Here is a 25,005-nt window from a genome sequence, read left to right as displayed (position 1 = left end):
ACTTTCTTTCTCAATATCAATATATAGAAAACCCACCAACACAGGAAGATTTCTTAATGCAGCTTCACACCACCACCACCCTTCGCAAAAAATACATCTGATAAAAACCCTAAGGTACAGAGCATATAACATTTCCAGCACAAAAAAACAGACAAATGAAGAATTAGAATATCTAACACAAATCCTTCAAAAGAATGGTTATGAAACCAACAACTCCTACAAGCATCTCTCAGACAAGATTTCAAAAATGCTATCATGCTTCCATATATCAAAGATGTTACAGACAAGATGGCTAAATTACTTAACAAATATAACATCAAAGTAGCCTTTCTGCCGCTGGAAAAAATTTCGAGATTTCTACATCCCGCCAAAACCGCCTCATCATCCTTTAAAACAACCAGGTGTTTACAAAATTTATTGTTCTTGCGGCATCTGCTACGTAGGGCAGACAGGAAGATCTGGGGAAATTTGCATGAACGAACACCAAAAGGATGTGCAAAACAGAAGAGAACACAAATCAGGTCTAGCTTTCCATACCACTTCCACCAGCCACAATGTACTCTGGAAGAAAACAGGCATGTCGTACATAGAAAAAAACTGTTACATAAGGAAATTTAAAGAAGCTGCAAACATGCTTAAAATACTAACAAAATGCAATAAAAATCAAGGATTAATTCTCCACCAAGTTTTGTCAGCTTTAATAAAAAATATACCTCAGTCACTCCTTGGACATTATGAACGTGAACAACAGAACATGGCATCATCCAGCATTGTTTAAACTCAGCACTGCTTTGAATCTGCATTCTGATTTTTAATTTCATGAATAGTCAGACGGCTACAACTGTATAGTATGAACTATTACTAATAATTTCTATTTTCTTTGTGTTTTAAACTTTAAGTTACCTTTTACCTCTGAAGATGTAAGTCAAACAACTTATGAAACTTGTCAGGTATTTTATTAATTCATTGTGCTTTATATAGCTTATTAAAAAAATGTGGTCCAATTATCAGAATATGCTATGTGAACTTCTAAACCACAGAAATCTCCACTTACAAATAAATTTCAAGATAAAGTTTGGACATCCCTAACTTGAAAATAAATTCCTATATAACAGTTTTGTTCAGTGACATCAATTTCAACAAGAAAGCAGTGCAAAAATGTGTAATGCATTATAGTAACTATTCATATTATTACAAAATATTTTATAATTGTGAAAATAACTCAGCAAGGAGGGTCATACTGGTTATTTAGTATCTTAGCAGTTAAAAGGTTAAAAATATGCTGCTTGGTCACTGACATTTGCTATACAGATGTCATTTCCTTCAGTTTTGAGAACAGAGGATATGCTGCCCATTGTTATAATCCGCTTGCAGGCAATTTTTATGACCAGTCATAAACAGCGGTATTCCCTTTCCCAAATGTTGAAAGATTTCGATGTGTGAAAATTAATAATAATTCATGAATACTTTCGAAGTTTATTTTTCACTTGGTTAGATTATAATAAATTTAGTTTAATCCTTTATCCAAGTGTGAGCAAACAAAGTTTGTGCCTGGGGTAAGGTGGTACAACACGAGGCAACTCGTTGCAAAGGCGGAGCAAGCTACCAACACTCCTATCTCAGTATCTCCCATAATGCAAAACACATCTCCTTGCAGATATGTATAACGTTATGCATTAAGGGAAGGGCCACTACCCAGACTAGTTTCGACCTTTATTGAGGTGTCTTCAGTGGGATCCAGGCCCAAGTGGAGATACCAGGCAGTAGCATTAGCAAGGTCATCTCTACCTATAGGAGTTGCCAAACTTATTTCTTTCTCCAAACTTTCTCTAAATCCAGAATAATTAAATTATTCTGGATTTAGAGAAAGATGTTGAAAGTTTATTTTTCACTTGGTTAAACTATAATAAATTTAGTTTAATCCTTTATCCAAGTGTGAGCAAACAAAGTTTGCACCTGAAAGTATCTTCAGGACTGGGGTAAGGTGGTACAACACCGGGAAACTCGTTGCAAAGGTGGAGCAAGCTAACATTAGTCTGGGTAGTGGCCCTTCCCTTAATGCATAACATTATACATATCCGCAAGGAGATGTGTTTTGCATTATGGGAGATACTGAGATAGGAGTATGTTAGCTTGCTCCACCTTTGCAATGAGTTTCCCGGTGTTGTACCACCTTACCCCAGTCCTGAAGTTACTTTCAGGTGCAAATTTTTTTTCTCACACTTGGATAAAGGATTAAACTAAATTCATTATAATGAATACTTTCAAGTTTAAAAATACACGGCTTGGTCACTAATATTTGCTAGATAGATGTTATTAGGTGTTTTGGGTCTGAGCTTTTCAACAATATTATTCTCTTCAGAATATTTCCACTATAAAATATTTATTCATGAAAAATGCTTAGAAAACTGAAATGATAAATTCCAGGAGGACTTCTCGCCGAACACTTATTTACCTTCTGCAGAATACCGGTGTTCTGCAGAACACAGTTTGGGAAACCCTGGTTAATATCATTAACAGCATCATCAGGAGGTTTCTTAACATAAATAAAAACCAACAAAAAAAAATGTTTTCCAACAGCAATTACTACCATTAGAAAGCGTTTATTTTTTGTTAGTTTTTACTTCGAATTGTTGTTGGAAAAGGTTTTCTTTTTTTTGTTAATTTTTACTTATGTTAAGAAACCTCCTGAGGATACTGTTAACAATATAGACAGCAAAACATGTAGACAAAATACATCTAGCATAAATAAAAAAAATACGAGTTAAAACCTGGTAGTTATTCAAGCAAATTTTCTAGAATTTGCTTCTATTCTAGAATGGACAGAGAGCCAGAGCATTGCATCTGTGAGATAGAGGTTGAAATTATTATTATTATTCGTGACACCTCCAAGGAGTCTGAAGACTCATCGTGGGAGGACACCTACTGTACAACTCTCTGTCTCCACTGCTACACAGAACCTCTACTAACAATCACCGATATCAACGCCATCTACTGCCCACAACCACCACCACTTGTCTCTTCTGAATCTGTAAGAAAGGAGATTGTCTATGAGCTGAATTACTCTCATCAGGAATTTTTATAGAAGTGTTAGGTGCTCCTGTTTAGAGGTGGTTACAGGGTTGACACTGGGGAGTTCCTTCGCTTGGTTGAACAGTGGGAAGGAGTGATGACAAGGGGCCATTCCTGGAAGTTACAATAGGAAACTGTGAGCAAGAGGACGAGGAGTGGTTTCTTTGCATGGAGGGGGGGCTGAACCGTGGAATGCATTGCCTGATAGAGTGGTGAGAGCGAGAATAGTCAATGAGTTTAAGGAGTAGCATGATAGACTTTGTGTTTCCTAGGAGGGACCTCCCATGATGAGTCTTTTGACTCCTTGGAGGCCTAAATAATAATAATAATAATAATAATAAATCATCTTGAACAAAAAAAAAAAGTCACCCAGTTTATTTGGATGCAGAGGAAGCTATTGATGTCATTTTTTTTGTGCTAGGAGAGACTGGAAGTAAATGCTACTCCAAGCAGAAAGAAAGACCTGATCTTGTCTGGTGATTTGCATATTACTGCAGATAAGGGAATGCGAGCTGAAATCTCTTTTGCAAGAGAAGAGACAAGACTGTGTTTTGGTAGCATGGAGCATGACTAGATTGTCCTTGCCCTAATTGAAGGATAGTTCAAGGCAATACAGTATTTACAGATTATCTTGATGCTTGGGATATCTGTGCACTGCACAGTTTCTCAAATGAGTAGAATGAATGGAGAGTACTACCGCCTGCAGAGTTGTGAATAGGATTAGTGGTAATTTGAGAACAGGTTGTTTATGTACACAAGAAAGAATGCGTGTGAGAGGACAGAGCCCTCAGGTGACTTGCACTGATGGTGAAGCCCATGGAGTGGGAGCAATTTTGATCATAACACATTGAATGACCAGAGAGGAAGCTAGCAACACAATTACAGAGGTGACAGGTAGATCAATTTGTTTAGCAATTGCCATTCTTTTGACATTATCCTCAACACAGAGCTTTTTCTTGATCTGTACATGAAGAAGCATCTTCCTGAGTGTTTCTCTGGCAATTTCAAGTGATTGACTTCTTTTTCTAGTTGACTTAATGCTGTATTTCAAAGATTCTCATACAATTACAATTTCTTCTGTTCACTTTCTTGGTTTTTCTGAGTTACTTAGATGATCATCATATTTTGAATTAAGATTTAAGACAGTACCATGAATTTGTCCACCCAACTTTTTATGAAGTTTGCTGGTTTTCACTGCTCCTTTGATATCTAAACTACATCCTCTGTGCTGGTTTTCCTTTTACCATTTTCACTAACCAATATCATCTGTTCATAATCGTTCTTTCTTCTGCTAGTTACATATCAAAAGAATTCCCTATGGTTTTTTATTTTGGTTTCACAAGCTAACTGCTATTCCAACCGAATTTTTGCTACCTTACCAACTGTGTTACCTTCCTTGCATGTTCTTTGTATTTCTCATGCAATAAATTATTACCATTCATTTTATGCTGCCTCCATAATATCTTTTTCCTCCAGATATGTGCTTAATCTCTTTGTTTATTCATTTTACATCTACTTTATTTATCCTTCTGACATTGAAATATATTTAGACATTGCTGTTGCTAGATAATTCTTGAATAGTACTTGAGTAGCACTGATCTCCTTTCCACTTACCTGCTCATTCCATGATACATCTGCAAGCTGTCTCCTGAGCTTTTCAGGAGACAGCTTGCAGGTGTATCATGGAATGAGAAATGAAATATATATGATTTCCTCACACAACTGACAAACTATCAAAGTAATCACTTCTTGATTACTCTCACCAACCAGTGGGAGATTCAACACCTCATCTATAATGACAACCTCTGATGGGATTGTTCAAATCCAAGACCCTTGATCCTTGCACATGCCCTTACATGCTGACTAAGATATCCTCAAAAACTCTAGAAATTAATTTTTTTTTTACTTCCAGGTACTATTTTGTCATTCTGTATATTTCCATAATTAAAATCACTCAAAATCATAATCCTTTTCCTATTTCCTTGGCTAATTTCTTTGTACATTTCATTCTCATTGCTTCCACATTACCAGGACCATAGTAACATTCAAGTAAATATTTCATTCTATTCCCCCTCTAACTCACAACATCAGTGTAGCTAGGGTTTTATTATTCTTGGCAAATTTGTAGCTAGGTTGCTTTTATTGCATAGAAGTTTCAATAACTAGTAAAATATCATACCACTGGCACCCTTTTGACAATGCTGTCCTTGGGAACTGTCCTAATGATAAAACACCTCTACCTCACATTATACATCCTCTGCCACTATTTCTCTCTTGTATCGACACACCTCCTTTTCTATCATGAACAACACTTCGCCTCCCTTTCCTGCCTTTTTTATCGTCATGAAATGGATCATACCCTTCCATCTCTATTCCTGTCAGGAAGTCATCCTGATCGAACCATGTCTCATTATTCCAATAATTTCTGTTTGAACAAACTTAATGAATGAATGAAATTTTGTCACCCTTATTTCTTATACTTCTGGCATTTGCATACAAATACAACAGCTTATTTCTGAGTATATAACAACTTACACCAATAACACATCAAAGATGTGACTCTTCCATATCTTTTGCCCAGTCATTCCTCTCTCATTACTTATCAAAAAATCCTCTACAGCCTCTAATGCCTCCCTCCCCACATTGAATTCCTTTCTTGTTCTACTCATACGTTAACTTCCTCTTCCAGTATTGACCTTTCTCAATACTGGAAGAGGAGGTTAATGTGTGAGTAAGTTAATGTCAAGAAGAAAAACTTTCTGCAATTTGGAGTGGTATGTTAGTAAACAGGGTGACTAAATCAAAATTATTATTATTAACATTTGATCTCCCTGTAGAGTCAGAGACTCATCACAGAAAGTTCACACTATTGCATACAATGTTCATCCAAACATGCTTTAAACTGATGCAATGTGTCTACACTCACAAAGGCAAAAAATGCATTCCACTCACCAACCACTCTCCATGCAGAGAACCTACTCTACTGCTTACTCCTGTGCTCACACACCCTCCTTATAGTTTCCAGCAATGGCCTCTTGTTCTACCCACCTCTCCCATTCTATAAAAAATCTCTTCCATGTTGACTCGATAACAACCCCTGACTATCGGCTTATATGTCTCAATTGTATCCCCCTTTTTCTCCTATTCATGTGGCTCTGCAACTTACAGTCTCTCAATTTGCCCTCATACTTCACATTCCAAAGACCACTGACCACCTTTGTTTATCTTTGTGAATGTTCTCTGGACCCTTTCCAACAGATTCTCATCACCATGAAAACCAGGCGACCAAATCTGTGCACAATAATCCATGAGGCCTGATCAAGGTCTTATACAATAGCATCAATCTTTCTATTTCTGCATGTCAGGGCATGATTGCCATTATCCAATGTGACGTCTTCACAACTTATGCAATGTGGCCCTTGAATTTCAGGTCCTTGTCCACAACCACTCCCAGATCTCCCTCTCATTTCATCTACCTCCTTTAAAATTTCCCCACCAAGTATAAACTTTGCATCCATTGTTACTTACCAAATCTCAAAACCTTACACTTTGAAACAGTGAACCGATGGTTCCACTTACCTGCCCATTCATGCAATCTATTCAAGTCCTCTTGTAAGGCCATATCATCCGCTTGACTGTAAATTGCTCTCTGCAGTTTTGCATCATCTGCAAACAGCTGCATACCATTAAACCCATTCCAATATCATTAACAAACAAACTGAACAACAATGGCTCAAAACTAATCGCCGCAGCACACCACTAGTGACTTTCCTCTTATGGGATACTGCATCCACATATACAATTTTCTGATACCTATCTGACAACCAGTCACTGATCCAACTCAAAAGTCTGTTATCCAATCCCATCTGTTTCAATTTATTTAAGGACTTGTTGTGTGGCAGTCTATCAAAAGCCTTTGCAAAATCTAAGTACACCACTCTATATGCATCTCCCTTTCCAAGGTATTTGTCACCTTATTATAGTACATAAGTTAGTTAGTGAAACATGATCTACCCTTAACAAACCTATGCTGATAACCACAGAGAATAATGCTGTTATCAACCCATTTCTGTATCCTACTTCTCAGCAATCTTTCCAGTACCTTCACCACAACTCGGATATACAGACCAGCCTATAATCTGAAGCTACAGCCTTAACGCCACCTTTATGCTGTTGAACAATTTTACCCTCCTTCCACTCCCTTGGAACCTGTGCTGTTGTAAGACTTTTATTAAACAGGTATGCAAATGCTACTGCCAATTTCCTGGAACATTCCCTTAAGATGCATGGTGATATGGCATCAAATCCTATTGCCTTATTGACATCAAGGTTATTTATTTCCTCAAATATCTCTTTCTCCTCACTCACAATTAAGCCTTCCTACATCCTCTACACTTCAGTTCCTCATCATTCCTCCCTCATCAAGATGAAACACCCTTATAAATTGATTGCTGCTGAATACCTCAACAATGTCTTCTGCAGAAATTACCATTCTGTCTCATCCATTAACTTCATCTTACTATGATCATTCTTCCTTCTGCTTGCCACATATCTAAAAAACTCTAGAGTTTTTCTTTGCTTGATTTGCCAATTTCTGCTCATACTCTACTTTTGTTTTCCTTGCTAACTTCAGTCACTCTCCTGGCTTGTGATATAATAATATCACAATAAATAATAATAATTAATAATAATATTAATTATTATTATTAATAATAATAATCATGTGAATGATTATTACTATTATTGATGTTGTACTTCCCCCAAAATATTTACTTCTTCTATATTTCATGTTTGAGCTCCACATTCATCTATTTTACATCTACCTTATTCAGCCTTTTGGCCTTCGGAATACATTCACATGTTGATGCTGTTATGCATTTCTTTGTCAGTTCTCATGCAGCATTTATTTTCTTATTGCCAAACTCCTCGTTTCATGTTATAGCTCCAATCTCTCCTAAGCTTGTCATAATTACCAGCCTTATAATTCTACATATATCCTTTCCTCACAAGAGTCTGATATGACTAGCTACAACAAAGGTGATTACTTCATGATCACATTCATCAACTGAAGGAAAGTGTGAAACTACTCTCACAATTACATCCTCTGATGAAATGATCAGATCTAGAACTCTCAATCCTCACATGCCCTCCTTTACATGCTGCCTGAGATAGTTATCTCTCAAAACTCGAGAAATTCTCTTCTCTTCATTCCAATCTATACCACCATAATTAGAATCACCTGTAAAAATTACCCTTCCTTTGTTCACTAATCCAAGTTGCTTATACATTTCTTCATCGCCACCCTCCACATTCTCAGGACTATAACAACATCCAACTAAATATGTCTTCCACTCAACCTCCATGTTACACCACATTGCCTCAAAACCATTGCCTCTATTTCCCCCTTTAATGTCTACCTTATGTAGACTTAATTCCCCTGTTATCATCAGCAACACTCCTCCTTCTCCCTTCTTGCCCCTTGTATTCTCGTGAAAAATATTATCGTTATAATATTATCTTCATTCAACAATGTTTCACTTATTCCAATGATTTTGGGCTGAATAAACTCGATCACTTTCATCCCCCTTATTTCTTATATTTTTGGCATTAGTAAACAAACAAGAGCAGTTCATTTTTAGGTCTATAGCATACAGTCCTATCCAAGCCATGTGTAGGTTGTGATATTCCCACCACACCTGCCCAATCAAATTTATCACCACCTTACAACATATATCTGCTCAGTCTCAACTTCACCACCCACATTGCAATATGCTCCATCTTCATACACACATTCACTGCCACTTTCAACATCCACTCTCCCTGTTCACCCGGGCACCCCCCATTTCACTGCTCCTCTTGCATTCCTGGTCTCTCTCTTCATCTCCCACACTACTACTCTTTCCACTGCCAAGCACTTCTGTCTCTTCAGTACTACTCTCCTGGTTTTTCCCTTCATCTCTTTCTTCAGATCTCTAGCACACATCACACTGTATTTTCACACACTGTACTTTCATCCAGCAACACTTTCTCAAGTACAATCACTCCAAAGCCATTTCAATGCAATCCATCTTGCCTGTATAATTTCATTCTTCCCTCAAACACATGCCACACATCCACAAACTTCACTCCCTTCTCCTCACTCAGCTCTACTAGCATGCCATTCATGATTTTGGCTCTTCATTGCAACTCATCATCATCATATCTCACCAACACACTCACAACCTTTCCTACTACACCTGTTATTATCTTTCACTTTTCTCAATAGTCTCCTGATATTCATCCTCACATTCTTCTTATGTCCACTTAGATCATTTGTTCCTACAATCATTACTAACTCTCTTGCCCGTTTCTTCTTCATGCGCAATGCCTTAGTTATATATATAATATAATTAATACTGCTATCCTGGGATCACTCATCACCTCTTTTACTCTTTTTTCTTTCATTCTGTACTTTTGCACACTTTCATTAGTTTCCACTAGACATCTAACATCACTCCAAATATTGGTCATTTCATTTTTCATTTCCAGTAACTGTTTCATTAAATCGTGCATTCCGACAATTTCACTATCACTCCTGCAATCTCGTTACCACTTATTCTGCTGCACCTTACTTCTGTTTCCTCATTCATACTTTCTTTCGCTCCCTTATCATAAACTTTCGATTCTACATCTTTGCATTCTTTCACTCCCTCAGTCGCTCTAGATTTCATTTCATTTCAATTTCTTTCATGTTTCAGTTTTGCATTCTTTTCATCAAAGTCCAACCATATATCACACTTCTGACAAATCCATACTTTCTCTTGTTCATTCTCTCTCTCTCTCTCTCTCTCTCTCTCTCCACAAATACATCTGTTACCCTCTGCCATGCATACATATTGCACTCATGACATCAAATCAGTTTTGAAAAGTCTATCTCGGCAATGCCACTTGACTTTCGCAGCACTCGCCCAGTAGTACCAGTCGACACCTGCGTGGTTAACCTTGTGACTGCCATTGTGTTATACTTAAAAAAAAGGCAATTTAGACTAATAAATCTGGCAGAATTCACATCAAAAATCATGCAGACACACTTTGTAATATAAAATAAATAATAAAAACCTAAATTCATGAAATACTGCCAATTATTGTTCAAAATAGCACTCATCTTTCCAGAGCTCTATCTGACACTACACAACTTATGGCCCGCTATGATATTATGTTATAAATAAATCAGCGTTTCATTGTTCAGCAAACATATATCTTTTATTTTATGTTTGAAACCAGTACTTTTTTTTAATGTAAGAACTAGTGTGGCTAATAAGGTTTAAAAGAAGATCAGAAAGAAACTTAACAAGACTCTAGGAAGTCAATAATACTATACAACACATGGAAAAATTTAATGCACTATAATACAAGACACGAAAGAGTCAATACAATGAACTATTAGATTTAATAGATAACCTTCTTTGTAAACCTTCAGAACACCATATCATGTGAAGACTAAATGGGAGATATATGCTGTAAAAGGATTCTCGAATGAACAGAAACAGGTGTGGAGCAGTCACAGAAGGGGGGGGTGACATGAACAGCAGGGCCGGTGGAAGCGGGCATGCAGAGCATGCGGGTGCCACTACGAAGGGGGTGCCGGGGCATGGGTCATAAGTTCATTTTTAAGAAAGAAAATTTTTATCATAAAAACAAAAAATTCTTAGAATGATCAATATTAAAATAAATAAGGCCGGATACACCTAATAAAAATTTTAAAAAAATTGTATATTGCCGGCTGTTTACAATTTTGTAGCGAGAGCAGGCTAAATGCTTGCCTCCAGAATCTAAAGTGAAACGGTGAACGGTTTTTATGCGCAGAAATGAATTTTCGTACAAAACATTTGTTGCTACGTAACCAGTCATATGGTACTGTAAAAACTCGATTGTAGCTTAAATATTAAATATTCCAAAGCACATTACATTGAATGTAATGTGCTTTGGAATAAAATGGTTTTTTGGCAATAAAATGGAACAACTGGAAAAATGGAACAATCCCATTGAAGACATGCAAGGTCAAGGGTATGACAATGGGGAAAATATGGGCTCCAAAATTTGCTTTTGAACAAAAATCCTCTAGCTTTTTACGTGCCATGTGCTGCTCATACTCTAAATTTAATCATTAACGATGCAGCCAAAGTGAATGCAGATACAATTAGTTTCTTTGCAATTATTCAAGAAATATATAATTTCTTTTCATTCTCTTACAAATGTTGGGCAATCCTTTTAAAGTTCGTAAAAAATTTAACATTGAAACAGCCATCAGAAACGCGATGGGAAAGTAAAATTAATGTAATCCACCCTCTACGATATCAGTTAGGAGAAATTTACGAGGCACTTTTTGAAATTTTAAATAATGAAAATTTTAATAAACAAACTCAGCATGAAGCACAAACATTATGTGCTAAAATGAAGGACTACAAATTTATTTCTTCTCTTATAATTTGGCATGATTTACTAACAGAATAAACCCTGTGAGTAAAATGCTTCAAGACAAAAATATGAACATTACACTTGCTTTAGAATCTATCGAAAACTTAAAAATATTCTTACAAGAGTATCGATCAGATACAAATTTTAAAGAAGTTCTAAAAATGACAAAAGAACTGAGTGAAGAGGTGGATGGAGAACAAGAATTTAAAACTGGTACGGAAGTTCGACAACGAAAGAAGACACGACAATTTGACTACGTGCATCATGACGAAACGCCACAATTGCCAGAAGATATAAATTTACAGTGAATGTGTTTTATACACTTCTAGATGTAGCAATGTGTTCGTTAATAGAACATTTTGAACAACTAAAAACATATGATAATTTCAATTTATTGTATAGATTACTACAAATTAATAACAAAGATTTACGAAAAAATTGTGACAATTTAGAGATTCTCTTGATGGATGGCGACAATAAAGACGTAAATGCAATAGAACTATATGACGAGTTATGTGCTTTCCGGGATATTTTTCAAAAAGATAATTTAAATATTCAAACCCTTTCGATATTCTTAATTTTATTGTGTCCAATAATTTATCTTTCCCTAACTCTTCAATTGCTTTAAGAATACTATTAACCTTACCTGTTAGTGTAGCGAGCAGTGAACGTTCCTTTTCCAAGTTGAAATTGATTAAAACCTACTTAAGAACAAGTATGTCACAAAAAAGGCTTGTTAGCTTGGCGTTAATAGCTATTGAAAATGATGTATGTGCGGAATTAGATGTTAAGACCATTATTTCTAATTTGGTGAATATGAAATGAAGAACCCTAAAATTTTAATAAAAAATTTTCAAGTATATTTATGTAATTTAATTTATTTTCTGTTATTCTGTAAAAATGTTATTTTTTGAATACTTATATTAATATAAATAAAATGTTCTAATTATTATTTCTGAATTCTTTTCTTATTTTCTCATCTATCTTGAGTTTCTTTTATTTTCCTAAAAGATAGTTCCACTTATAAAAATTATTAAAAAATTTTTACAACTTACTAAGAATTTAGTAAAATGCAAGAATTTTTTAAACTTTAGTTCAAATAAATTTTAACTTTAATTAAAATTCATTTTAATTTTGTTAGCGATTCGGGTTGGTGAGAAGGCTATAATCCCTGTATCATTATATTCAATGATTAAAGTGAAGTGGCTTTATCAAAATTTATTTTAACTTTTGAAAATTTTTTGAATATTCGGGTTTTTAATGATTATCCTGCCTAGTCAACACCTCCGGTTCGTTACATTTAGCGAACCAATGTGTGGCTGTTCTGTCAAAATTTATTTAAGAAATTTCAAATAATTTAAATTTTTATTATCGTAAAAGAACCACACACGCCTGGTTCATTACAGGAGCGCTTAGGTAGACATTGCATGTGGGCAGCAAAGACCCTAGCACCACTGGCTCTGATGAACAGGACTGGTTATAGACCAAGAAATGAATTACTATGCTTATTTTCAAATGCCAGGAATATGTCCATGGGATTAGATGGCACTTCAGCCAGTGTATTACAAGAATGTACAAGGTAATTGCCACTTCTTCTAACCAAGCTATTTCATTTGAGTTTCTAGGAAGGTGCCATGGTAGTGGAAAGAGAGCATCATGGTTTCATTGCATAAAGAAGGCTCAAAGACTGAGCCTTCTTTATGCAATTATAGATCTAAGCAATATCTCAGAAGTGATGGTTAAGGTATTGGAGAAGTTGTTAAAAGAAAGAATTGAAGAGCGGGTGAACAAGAACATGATACTTATGGAGGAAACATGGTTTTTGTGAAGGTCAGATCTTACCTTAACAATTTATGTACTTTTATTTTTATAATAAAGAAATAACAATTAAGTTGGATAAAGGAAATGGCTGCTCAATGTTACTGCTGAACTTTGCAAAGACATTCAACAGGATTCCACATAGCTTTTGAATAAATTGGAGCAAATGGGGATGAATACAGAGCTGGGTGATCTGGATAAGAGGATGGTTGATGGGCAGATATCAAAGAGTGGTGTTTGGGAGAGTTGAGTCTGGAGAAGACAGACGACAATAGGTGTATCACAGGAGTCAGTACTTGGAAATATTCATTTATTTGCTGATGATGCAAAGATGGGATGAGCAATAAACAATGAAGATGATCTAAAGATACTACAGATGACTTAAATAGACTAGCATTATGGGCAAAGGTAAACTGGCTGCCAGTTTAACATAGCTAAGTGTAATATCATGTACATTGGGAATTGGGATGAAGAGCTCATACATTATGTACTGTACTGATGGGAATGAGTTGCAGAAAATTGAAGAGGCCAAGGATTTGGGGCTAACTGTTAATGGGGGGGGGAATGAAGTTTAGCAGACATATTGCAAAACTGTCCAAAACAGCACATCAGATTACATGGCTGTTAAAGAACACACTGAAAAGTAGGGATAAATAGGTTATTATTTCCCTTTATCAGGCAATAATACGGATACATCTGGACTACTGCATGGAGATCTGTTCTCCTGGATTCCATGTGGATGAAGGTATGCAGAGGATTCAGACGTTAGTGAACAAAGGTCAACAATATACTCCTTAATAGGACAGACTGAAGTTCTGTAGAACTTCTATCAGAACTATCTGAAGTCTGTAGACTTCAAATACTAGCTGATAAGAAACAAGAGAGGAAATGATTGAAACATATAAATTATTATAAGGGTGTTATAGGACTGACACTGATGAGTTTTTTTTCAGTATGGAAAGAAGGGAGAAAACAAGTGGGTCCACTTAGAGGATAGTAAATGGGTGGAATAGTTTGCCAGAGGTGGCTGTAAGTACTTTAATGATGAATGAGTTCAAGGAGAGGTATTGTGTAAAGAATGGTTAAAGTAGGTCTCCCATGATGAGTCTTTGACAGCATGGAAAAGCTCAAGATGATAATAATAATAATTGTAAACCCAGTATGTCATTCATGGACATATTAACCTAAAATGTAATCAGATAAATCAAATAAACAAATTGGACAAGGTACATTCTTGGGAAGCATCAATTATTGAATTACTGAGATAAAGAGCCGATAGGCTTCACTTCAGCGAGGTAAATTTATTCAAATTAAGTGGATATTGAATCCAACATTATTTCTTAGCCAAATAAGAAACTCAAGGATAGAAAATCTAAGAGTTTCATGCCGAATATAGAAATAGAAACCTATAACAGTTCGGCGAGTCCAAGCATAAGCCAACACCTGGTACATGCTGGGACAAGTCGTAATAAAGGTGGAGTAAGCTCCAACCACTTTCCTTAGTATTTTCCCATAATGTAAAACACAACTCCTAGGAGATGTATGTTGTTATACATTATGGGGGAAGGTCACTACCCAAACCTGTTTCGACCGTTTTTGAGGTCTCATCAGTAAGTAGTTAGACCCAGATGTAAATACCGAGGTTACAGTAGTGCAGAGCTTATTTCTTTACTATACAAGTCGCCAAAAAGGTGCACTACTAAATTACTGAGATAAAGATCCAATAGGCTTCACTTCGGCAAGGCAAATTTATTCAAATTAATAAATAAGAAATATGGGTGCTTAAGGGTCAAAGCTGTATAACTGAGAGGAGACCTCCACATAGCCTTTAAAGGAATCAGGAGAACCGACCAGGGCTTCTGACCTAATGTCCAATCCTCACCTTCTCATGGTGCACCCTGTTGTGTATCTACCTGGATACTGAACGGACAAGGATGGGCTGGTAATTTGGAATTTAGCAGACCAAATTGTATTCTTATTGGCTTAAACCAAAATACAAAATGATGGTACAACATGACAAAAATTCATGCTGGCTGGGGCATCCCAAGGTTAAATGAGACCCCAGTTGTTTTTGACAGAGAACCAGGGCAAACAGCAAAAAGTCAGCTACTGGAACAAATCTGAAAACACACCCCAACTCAACATCCCCAGAGTTAAAGATCAGTACTATCAACATAAGAAGCCTAAATGGCAAAGAAATGGAGCTAGTTGAGGAATTAGATAAGAACCAGATCGACATAATAGGGGTGACTGAAACAAATAAGACACTGGTGAGATCTTTCTGAGCAATAAATACAAAATGTTATATTGAGGCAATGACAATCAAGCAAAAGACGGAGTAGCCATAGTATTCAACACTAAATAGAGGCTAATCTTCTTGAATGGCAGGCAGTTTCAAGATTTGGGCAAATATGGGGAACTGGACAATGAGACTTATTTGTGCCTATGGTCCCACAGAAGATTCTACTAAGGTAGAAGTGGAGGAATTTTTTGCGGCTTTAGAGAAAGCAACTGACACAATGAAAAAGGAAAAGTTGGTCCTTGCTGGGGATCAAAATAGCAGAGTAGGAAATGATTGTCAGACATACAAAAATATTTTGGGAACATTTAGAGTAAAGCTAATGATAATGGCAAATACCTGTTGGATTTCTGCTCAGGACATGGACTAGATATTACTAACACCATATTCCGACATAAAAATGTGCACAAATTCACATGGAGAGAAGAGGCTAGGAATAAGAAAAGTCTCATTGACTATGTTATTGTTGATAGTGATGTTTTCACCCTGGTGCAGGATACCAGAGTGTACAGAGGATTTGAAATTGGAAGTGATCACTATTTAGTCTTGAGCAGGATAAAATTGAATTTCATATCGAAAAGAAATACATGTAAGAAAGTTTTAAAGCGAATAAAAGTTGAGCAACTCTCAGATGTGAACTGTAGAGTAAAATACAGAAAGATTATTGAAGAAAAAATGAAAGAGTTTGAGAACAAGAACCAAACCTTGGAGATTCAGTGGCAAACCTTGAAGAAAACCCTGATTGATTCAGCCAGAGAGGCATGTGGTGAGGTTGTCTGCAAGGATACAAAAATCAGAACTCCATGGTGAACCCAGGAAGTTAAAGAGGCAGTGGAGGAAAAGAAGAAAGCATATCAAAAGTTCCTGGCAAATAAGTCCGCTTGTGCTCTTAGAGAATACAGAGACAAATGTAAAAAAAGAAAGCTAAACACTGTGTAAAACTGGCTAAACAAAAGTCATGGGAGGACTTTGGGAAGAACACAGAAAATAAATATCACAAATGTGGCAAAGTATTCAGGAGGTTGTTGAAGAAACTTAGAAATGGAGGAAAGAGTGCTGTAAAAGGACTTAGAGATGATAAAGGTGACATGAAAACAGGAGAAAAAGATAACCTTGAAGTATTGAGTAATTACTTCGAAAAATTGCTAAATGAAACAAGCAGTGATAGCACAGTGGTAAAATGCACTCAACAGGCATACAGTCAGGAATACATATCCATACTTGAAGTAGAAAAAGCTATCAAGATTTGAAATGTGGATAGGCAGCATGAGTAGATGATATTCAACCAGAAATGCTGAAGTATGATGGTATAAAAGTCTTACAGTGGCTGCACTGCATAGTTCAGAACTCCTGGACAAAGGGACGAATTCTGATGATTGGAGTAGAGCTCTCATAGTACCCATATATAAAAAGGGAAATAAAACTGAATGTGAGAATTCAGTTTCTCACATTCAGAGAAACTGAACGTGAGAAACTGATAAAACTGAATGTGAGAATTACAGAGGTATTTCCCTACTGAGTGTTCCTGGTAAGATTTATGCAATAATACTTGAGAAATGGCTGAGAAGAATTTTGGAAGAAAAGCTTGGTGAAGAACAAGTTGGATTCAGGCCAAACAGAGGCTGTCAGGATCAGATCTTCGCTTTACGACAAATAGTCGAGAAAGCATGGGAATATAACAAAGATCTGTATTTAAGCTTTGTCGATTTGGAAAAGGCATATGACAAAGTGCCAAGAGAGAAGCTATTCAATACACTACAGTTATATGGTGTCAATGGGGCATTATATCAAGAAATACTTAGTCTTTATTTGAGTTGTAAGTCAGCAGTTAGATTTGAAGGAAGTACAGGAAGATGGTTTAATGTTAAATGTGGTGTGAGACAAGAATGTACATTATCCCCTCTGTTATTCATTATCTATATGGATCACATTATGAAGGAAAGTGGTATTAAACCTGATATCAAAATTGGAGATGTTTAACGTCAGCTCTTTGCTTTATGCGATGTTATATTTCTAAATAAATCTGCTACATCTGCAAGATTCCCTGACTAAATTGAATAACTGTTGTAATAGATATGGTATGAAGGTCAGCAATAAAAAGACAAAGACAATGAAAATAGGCAGAATCATTTAAAATGTCAACTGCGTTGTAAATGGAGAACCTGTGGAACAAGTAAAACATTTCAGCTACTTAGGCACGATTTTTAGTGAAGATGGTAAATTAAATATGAAAATAGACAACAGAATCAACAAAGCTGGTATGGTAGGAAGTCAATTGAATAAATTCATATGGAATAAGAGAAAAATTAGTCGGAACACTATATTAGCTGTTTACAAGACGGTGTTCAAACCAGTTTTAACTTATGGATCTGAGAGCTGGGTCAGAAGTAAAACACTTAACCAAAGACTGGAGACCGCAGATATGAGAGTCCTCCAAAAGATTAAGGCATGAACAGATGGCATCAATGGCAATATCATATTAAAAACGAGGATATCAAGAAAGAACTTGACATTGTTAGCATCCAGGAATGCGTTGCCAGAGCTAATCTCAGGTGATATGGTCACTTAAACAGAATGGGCGAGGAAAGATTAGCAAAACAAGTGTTCTCTGCCAGGTTGGCAGGAAAACGACTCAGAGGAAGACCAAGATAGCTAGCTGGATTGATATGGTACAAAGTGCCTTAGACGATAGAAATATAAGATATGATAATGTTGGAGTCTTGACAAGTAACAGGCTGATTTGGAGGAAAATTGTAGACAAGAAGTAAGTAATGATGTAAATTTTTCATGTAGTACTATCATATCCTATACACCTCTTGAGGGTACATGGCAGGAATTTGATGATGATGAAATAAGAAATAATGTTGGATTCAATATCCACTTGATTTTAATAAATTTACCTCGCCGAAGTGAAGCCTATTGGCTCTTTATCTCAGTAATTTAGTAGTGCACCTTTTTGGTGACTCGTACAGTAAAGAAATAAGCTCTGCACTACTGCAACCTCAGTATTTACATCTGGGTCTACCTACTCACTGATGAGACCTCAAAAAAAGGTAGAAACCAGTCTGGGTAGTGACCTTCCCCCATAATGTATAACAGCATCCATCTCTTAGGAGTTGTGTTTTACATTATGGGAAAATACTAAGTAAAGTGGATGGAGCTTACTCCACCTCTACTACGAGTTGCCCCAGCATGTACCAGGTGTTGGCTTACGCTTGGACTCACCGAACTTTTATAGTTTTCTATTTCTATATTCGCCATGAAATTCTTAGATTTTTTATCTTTGAGTTTCTTATTCGGCTAAGAAATAATGTTGGATTTCAATATCCTCTTAATTTGAATCAATTATTGAAAAATTACAGATTGTTCATGGTCATCCCCACATATGTAAGGTCATCTCAAGGTTCATAAAGGAGGGTATTGATTACATTTCCTCTAATTATATCAACTCTCCAACATATCATATTGCTAAATATATTTCTAGTTTTCTTCAAAACCACAATGATTCTTATATTAAAAACAGCACTGACTATGAACATAAAATTAAAGATGTATGTTTCCTGGACATTGAAACAATTATTTCTTTTGATATATTCTCTCTATATGCTAATATACTACTTCCACAAACTCTTCAATTCTTATAGACCAGTTTGGTGGGAGATCCAAACTAATCATTATATACATACAAAGCCTATCACACTTCTCCTTAAACTCATTCACTGTCAATAAACTCACAAACAATTCTGGCAATCCACTCCATTCATTCACATCTCTCCTTGCAAAAAATCTACTCTGCATATCCCACTAACCACACTCTTACAAAACTTCTACTGTCCCCTAGTTCTCTATTTGTCATATATCAAAAAATTTCCTTTGTATCAATTTTATAAATCCCCTTTAGTATAGTAAAAGTTTCTATCATGTCCCCTCTTTTCCACCTATCAACTAAACTTTGTAACCTACAAACCTTCAACCATCCACATAAGAAGCATCTCCTCCTATACTGCACCTTTTCTTTCTTTACCATGCTCATCACATTCCTAGCATATACTTTAAAAGCTTCATGGATCCGATCACCACCAACTGTCTTGTGCCTCCTCCATAACATTTACTTTTTCAACATAGCTTGCTTGATTTCACTTTTCACCCATTTAACTCCTGCTCCATTTGCTCATTTAACACTTAATATACACAGTTACACACTGCTTTTGTTAGATACTACCTTATGAATTTCCATGCAATGTCAACATCTTTTCTGCACAGCTCATCTACCCAACGTATTGATGCTAATTGACTACAGAGCTTCCCATAATCAACCATCTTATAATTCCACATATATATCCCTTTTTGGTATATATGTTTTTCTGATTTCACCACTTCTCAAACAAGTACCTCAGGATCACTCTCACAAACTGGCAGTATTGTTAATACCTCATTAACAACTTCATCTTGTGAAGTTATCAAAAAATCCAAAACACTAAAGCCTCTAGTTGGTTCAGCCACATGCTGATTAAGATATTTATCCCTCAGAAATTCAACAAACTCACCCTCCTTGTTCTTGTACACTATCTCCTTCTATTATATAATACTGTAATTAAACTCTCTTATCAGGATAACCTTCTTTATACATGCCCAACCAATTCCTAAACATTTCACAATCAGTATTCTCTACCTTCCTCGGCCTATAACAGCATCTTATCAGGTATATCAGCCTGTTAATCTGAACTTTACACCACACAGATTTAAAATCTGCACATGTACTATCAAATACCTTTATGAACACAATTCCTCAGCAATCTGCTCCAGAAAATTGTATATCCTTTCATTTCTATTCCCAACATCATATCATCCTCAGACAACTGAGTTTCACTTCTATCAATTATCTATAGGCATACTGACTCAATCAATGCAACAAACTCAGTTCTCTTATTTCGGAGACTCCTTACATTTGTACACAAAGATAATCCTTTTGTCTTTGAGATATTCTATCATGACCAACATTCTCTATTCTAGCTGCTATATCACACCTCTCTCTCTCTCTCTCTCTCTCTCTCTCTCCGGTCTGACCACTCCCATTTCACTGATCCTGACTCTTATTGCCACTAATACCTGTCTCATCTTCATTCGATCACTTTGTGCTGCAGAATCCACATCTTCAATCTCATATCTATCTTCCTCCTCCTATCATACAACCCATTTAAGCTGTGTTATCCTGCTTTGATTGTTAGTTACATTAACTTCTTGATTCTGTGCCTTCTCAGCAAACAACAGCAAACAACAGCTTTTCTAAATCTCCAACACCAAACCAATTCAAATGCAATCCATCAACTTTAAACAATCTCAACTTTATTTCAATGCACTCCACAGATTCACAAACTAAACACCTCTTGCCTCATACAATTCAGTCAACCTGTTATTCATGACCTCTGTTCTCCTTCTCAACTAACTATTGTCATATCTGGCCAACATGCTAATAATTTTTCCAACAACACTAACTGCATAACTGATATATACTGCAACACTTCCTTGAGTATCTATCAACATTCCTTTTTTTCACGAAGTTACTTGTGCTCACAACCACCACTAATTCTGATGGCTGCTCTTTCTTTCTCTGCAAACCATCGATTATATGTTATTATTATTATTAACATCTGACCTCCATGTAGTCAGAGACTTATCATGGGAAGTACATGCTATCACACACAGTGCTGATCCAACCATGCTTAAATTAATTCAATGTGTCTGCATTCACAACACACTCAGGCAATGCATTTCACTCACCAGCCATTCTCCATGCAAAGAACCTGCTCCTCGTTCCTTGCTCACGTCCTCCTTATATAGTTTCCAGTGATGGCCTTTTGTTCTACTCCCCTCTCTCTCATTCTATGAAAAATGTTATCCATGTCAACCTGATTACAATCCCTGACCAGCTTATATGTCTCAATCTTCCCCTTCTCCTCATATTCACGAGGCTTTACAATTTACATTATCTCAATCTGTCCTCATACTCCACATTCCAAAGACTACTGACCACCTTTGTGAATCTTCTTTGGACCCTTTCTAATATATCCTCATTGCCATGAAAACCCAGTAACCAAATTGGTGCACAATAATTCGTATGAGGCCTGATCAAGCCTCATGTGGATTATGAGGTTGTACAATGGCATCATAACCTCCTTATTTCTGCAGGTCAAGGTCCTCTGCATCATTGCCATTATCCGATGTGACATCTTCACAATTTGTGCAATGCACCCCATGAATTTTAGGTCCTTGTCCACCACTCCCAGATCTCTCATCTCCTCTACCTCCTTTAAAGTAATATTCTTTGACTCTTTCTTCATAATTCCAATTCCACCTTCTCTTTCACAGCAGCCAATCTCTTCTTTAGATGTTTAATCTCATCTTCTAGATGCTTCATTTCACTTTTCATTTTCATCAACTCTTGCCTTAGTTCTACTAAAGCCCTCGACTCTAGCTCCTATTTCTAAATGCACTAACCTATCAGTATACTTTTCATATACAATAATGCTTTCCTTCTTTATGTTCACTCTAACAGTCCACAAATTTTTCACATTCTTCAGTGCATACATGAAGAATTTTTGCAACACATTCACTAAGAAAAATCCAGAGCAGAATATGATCATCATGCTGAAACTTTCATTGCTGCCAACATGTGCTTCTTTATGGATGCCATTGTCTGAATGCATCAGCAATAGGAACAAACAAGCAATAGCGCAAGTAAATAAACAAAATTCTAACAACAAACACTGAAGGGCACTTGTATCCAACATGAAAAAAATGAAGCACAATTATATGATAAAAGCTGTATAATACGCTATTTAAAAACACCTATCTTAGCAGTCTGGCAAGTGCAAAGCAAGTGATTATTATGAAGGGGGGGGGGGACTTCTATTATAGAAATATAAACTCGACAGAGGAGGCAGCACACAATACTAAGAGAAATGAATGTTTGGATTTCTTGAGGGACAACTCTCTTAGGCAGCATGTAGTAGAGGGAACACAAGTATCAAGTGTTCTGAATTTGATCCTAGCATCAGAATATCTGATTGTGACTGAGATGTCATACTTTCTTTCAGCTGGTGAGAGTGACCATGTAGTCTTGACTTGGAGGAAGAATAGGTATGTAGAAATATCAAAGTAAGAGGAATTTAAGTGGAATTATAAGACAGGCAATTATCATAGGCTTACAAACTAGGTTGTAGCTACAATGGATGAAAGAATTTGAAGAGAGGTCAGTAGCACAAGAAGATAATCAAGGAAAAATTGTTGACAGTAAATGCAGATTGTATACTTCAAGTGAAGATGATAAAGTAATTTGGAGTAAAAGAATATTATTATTATTATTACGTGACATCTCTAGGGAGTCCAAAGACTCAGTGAGGGAGGGCTCTACAAGTCTGTCTCCACCACTCAACTCAATCAATGAACTGCAACTACATGAACACCATCTGCTGCCCACCACCACTACTATTTCCACAGACAATCCCAAACATCCATGCCCAGGGCAGGATTTGAACCCACAGCCTTTTGGCCGGGAAGTGGATACGCTAACCACTCGGCCAACTAGACCAGCAAATTGTTATTGTGTGACACCTCCAGGAGTCCAAGGACTCATCAAGGAAGGGAACCTGCTCTATAACTCTCTGTCTTCTCCACCACTACAATGAACTGCAACTATACCAACGGCATCTAACAGCCACCATGACCACTAGTATTTTCAAAGACAATCACAAACATCCATGCCCATGGCGGAATTCAAACCTGCAGTCGTTTGACTGGAGAGCGGATATGCTAACCACATGGCCAACCATCATATTAAGGATGAATTGTAGATGAAAAAGAGATTATGGAAAACATATAAAGAGAGCTGTTGAGAACAGTTGCATGAGGAACATAAGGCTTAGGCTAGTAAAGTGACTATATTGTAAGGAAAGGAACATTAGACTATGAGAACAGACTAGCACTGTAATCCAAGAAGAATCCCAAGGATTCTTTTCCTATGTGTCAGGTAGGAGAAAAAATGATAGTGGAAGGATTAGCTTGTTGGATGGAAATGGAATGAGGGTCACCAATGCAGATGGCATTGTTCAGCTATTTAACCATCACTCTATTAGAGATTTCCATCCTGGCACAGCAGACTTTCATCCAGGAAGGTTAATAAGTGGCGAAGTGAATGAAACAGATGTATTCTGAATACTAAGTATACTAAATATCAGTAAAGCTACTATATGGAATTGTGCTGTGGGAATGACAGTGCCATTAACTTGGCTGTTTAATAAAAGTCTTGCAATGGAATAGGTTACTGGAGAGTGTAAAGAGGCTAAGATAGTGCCAATGCATTAAGGTAGTGGTAGAACGAAGGCATCAAACTAAAGGATTTTGTATTTCTTCTGTAGCTGTTCAGATTTTCTAGAATTTGGTAAGAACTGATATACAGAATTCGGCAGATGAGGGCAATATTATTTATGCAGGAGCATGGATTTGCTAAAGGGTACTCTTGTTTTAGTAATCTGGTCACCTTTTACAATAGCGCACAACAAGAACAGTGGATGATAGTAAGGCATGAACTGTCTTTCTTTTTTTTTTATTTTTGCAAAGGCATTTGACTGGGTGGAACATGACAAGCTGGTTTTTAAGTTGAAACATACGGTTTTTGGATATCAGGTTAGTGGATTGGAGTGGTAAGTGGCTTTCTGATACATATCACAGAGTTGTATATGTTGGAGCAATATCAGGGAAAGGAAGGTTATAAGAGGAGTTCCACAGGGAGTATTACTGTTCAATCTTGGAACTACCCTGACATCAAGCCTCTCCTGGCATAAACATATAACAACCATTGCATCCTCAGCTTCTAAAAAAACTAGGATTTCTCTTTCGCTCAAGATGTTACTTCGCTCCTGAACAGCTGTTAACCTTATACAAATCACAAATCTGCCCAACCATTGAATACTGCTCCCACATATGGGGTGGGCACCCTAAAACACCCTCAAAATGATTGACTCAATACAGAGGAGAGCAATTAGATTGATTAATGAGCCATCTCTTACCAACTCACTCCCCCACTTTTGCACAGACGATCAGTCTCTACACTACATCGATTTTCAACAAATATTTCCATAAAAAATGTTCATCCAAAATAGCATCAATAATTCCCCCCACTTAGTACAAACTCATCTCATTAGTAGGGATGTTGAGCAGCAACATCCCAAATGTGTAGGGATGTTGCTGCTCAACATCCCTACACAGTACACCTTGAAACCCACAGAACAAGTTTCTTCTCCTCCTCCTTCATCCCTGCAACTGCTATACTATGAAACAGTCTTCCCCTTGATGTGTTC

The 25,005-nt window shown here is 36.6% G+C and overlaps 1 protein-coding gene across 1 annotated transcript in view; it reads right to left on the bottom strand.

Moving 5' to 3' along the window:
* LOC150093941 (cell adhesion molecule Dscam1-like) overlaps positions 1-25,005 on the bottom strand; it is a 1,598,688-nt gene that overhangs the window by 1,439,179 nt on the left and 134,504 nt on the right. The gene's annotated exons all lie outside the window — the stretch shown is intronic.

Source organism: Typopeltis vanoorti, chromosome 23 (assembly GCF_054136105.1).
Source record: "Typopeltis vanoorti isolate ZY-2024b chromosome 23, IOZ_Tvanoo_1.0, whole genome shotgun sequence".
In the NCBI taxonomy this organism is placed as follows: domain Eukaryota; kingdom Metazoa; phylum Arthropoda; class Arachnida; order Uropygi; family Thelyphonidae; genus Typopeltis; species Typopeltis vanoorti.
Note: the sequence above shows the minus strand (reverse complement) of the source record. Positions and strands in the feature narration are given on the sequence as shown.